Here is a 2921-nt window from a genome sequence, read left to right as displayed (position 1 = left end):
TCCGACCACAATGACGGCGGAGGGGGCGCTGTTTCCTCCTCTTCAACACCGTCATACTCAGAAGTAACTGACCACACAAATACTGTTTTTAAAGTCTCCCTCCACTCAAATATCTGTTTTTCTTCTTGTTCCTACAGTTGGACGTTTGAGCTTCACTGCAGATGTTTGTGCAGAGTTTGTTTTTATTCATCTGCTGAAGGAGGAAAGTTTCTCTGAGTTCTCTGAAAATCTGATTTTAAGGAGCAGGATTCATGACATCACAACTAGTTTGGAAGCCAATCCTGGTCCAATATTAAGATTAGATGAGTGTGATGTGGAAACTTGAAGCCTCCAGTGCACAAACACTGTTACCCCCAGGAACAGCGCCAGCCTGGGAAGCCAATTTGACATAGTGGCCAAACTGTGGAATTACAACTTCCAGGTCCAACAGGAGCACAAAAAGCATTTTTCCTGCACACAATTATGGGAAGAGAAGTGGTTGTAAAATGGTGGATACATTTTTTTGAGTGTCACAGTAGAGACTTCCACCGGCTGAAACTGCTAACTTCCTGTTTAGCCCTCTGGCTAACTTCGGTGAGGTTAAAATGATTAAATCGTGCAGCTTTTCTAGACTTTCTAGACAAAATGGATCAAATTCTGAAAATGAAACGAGTCATTTTGCGGTCCTTTTTGGGTCCAATAGCATCAGGTGACGTAATTACATGGTTTGACCACTTTGTCAGTTTGGCTTCAAAGCCCAGTGCTGTTCCTGGGGGCTTGTTTCATCCGGGTAACTTCTTTACAGCAGGAAGTGGCTTTTTTGGCTTCATGCACCACTGATCAGCTTTCATGCATCGCTGCATCCAGTTCTCTTTATACATCCATGATACACTGATGATGGACTTTACAGTGAAGGAGGAGACATCTTGTGTGAAGTGAAATGAAATCAAGTCAAGAAATCTGAAAACTTCTTCCTTCTCTGTTCCACCAAACTTTATTCAAAAATCATTACATTCAGAAACACATCTAAACTCGTAAAAACAAAGTGAGTTTGGTAAATTACTGCTAACATACACACACACACTCTCACACACACACTTAGGTGAGGTAACAGTGGTATCAGCTTTAAAATTGGCCATTAATGAATATGTACACAGCTATTAAACACCATTATATCAGACTGGAGCATCAATCTCTTTGAATAACATATCTTTATGTGTGTCACGTTCATCACTGTCCCCTCCCGGTGCTTTTAGGAACCTTTAATGATGACATCACTCTCTCCTGGTGGTGATCAGAGCACTGTGATGATGTCACGGTGCACCTCTGGTCATTTTAAGTGAGTGATGATGTCACAGTGCACTACTTGAAGTTTAAGAAGACTAAGATGAGGTCACGGTCCGCCGCCGGAGCTTTTATGGCAGTTTAATAACGTCATAGGCCAAGGTTTTAAGTTTTCATTAAACCAACAATGTCGCGGTTAACTGATGATGTCACGGCTCACACTTGGAAGTTGTAGAGGACTCAGTGATGTCACGGTCCAACGCTTTACATTTTATGAGACTTAGAAAACTTTAACAGTGTCACGGTTAGCTGCTGGAAGTTTTACAGGAACGTCAGTGATGTCACAGTGTTATGCTTTAGGTTTCAAGTGTAAGTTTGATGATGTCACTCTGCCCTCCTGGTGGTCTTAGGGGACTTTGACCCGGGTGGAATCCCAGTAGACGGGCTGTGGCACGGAGACCTGAACGTGACACGTGGGACAGGACTGTTTCCTCCACAGCCACTCCTCTATACACTGCAGAGACACAGAACCAACATCAGATACTTTCTTATCAACATTTTGAATTCACAAGAACCAAAATGGAGACCATAAAATGATGTTTATTTATTCTCTTGGGTCAACTGTAAAAGTCCTGATATGAACAAAGAGAAAATAGAAGCAGATTTTTCTGATAATTGAGGATGTTAATTACATAGTGTAGATGTACATGCATATACAGAGGCCAGGAGTTGCCATGGAGAAAAAAATAACTAATTTGTCCCCATGTATATATATATATATATATTTGCAGAAGGCTATATATATCATTATTTTATAAGCAACGCGGTCCACACATTTCATCATTTGCCTCACCCCAGGCCACAAACAAACTAAAAACCCAAAACAAGCAAACAAAAAATAAAAAAACAAACAAACAAACAAAAGATATTTCTTTTTTTAATATTGTATTTCTTAATTTGACAGACGCTGTTTGTCCAAAGCAGCATGCAAATTAATTCATGGTAGAAACACAAATGTAGATGTGGGAACAGCAGTCTGGTTTTGCCTGTTGCTTCACAGGAAACTACATGTTGCCATAGCAACAGTAACTACTACTGCAAGTTCCCTTTTTACTCAAATAACATCATTCAGGCAGTTATTTCAACAACTGTACATGATGAACCTTGTACAGAAATATGAATACAAATCAACATTCATATACATGACAGCTGTTTGTATTTACTCTTCACATCTCTTTGGAAATGTCCTTAAAACGTGTGAAACATATATATATATATATATATATATATATATATATGTTTCACACATATACATACTTCTGTTGTGTTTGGATTGAATGTGTGTGTGTGTGTTACCTCTTTGTGGAAGGTGTGTGTACACTGCAGCTCTCTGGTGCCGCCGGTTCCTTGACTCATGTCGTTGTGACAGATCAGACACACACTGTCTGCATCGCTCTGCAACACACACACACTTTATAGTCAAAAAGATCCTAAAACAAGAGTTCATGTTGTTTTCTGCGGCTTTCTGACCGGTGGTGGAAGTAACCACTGAAGTACAGTTTTGAGGTACTTGTACTTTACTTGAGTATTTCTGTTTGATGCTACTTCCACTCCAGTAAAGTAAATTAAACGTTTTAATCAATGAGCTTTAAGGAGCT

The sequence above is a fragment of the Thunnus albacares genome, chromosome 24 (genome assembly GCF_914725855.1).
Source record: "Thunnus albacares chromosome 24, fThuAlb1.1, whole genome shotgun sequence".
Taxonomy (NCBI): domain Eukaryota; kingdom Metazoa; phylum Chordata; class Actinopteri; order Scombriformes; family Scombridae; genus Thunnus; species Thunnus albacares.
The sequence above is the reverse complement of the archived record's forward strand: the minus strand, read 5'-3'. Positions refer to the sequence as shown.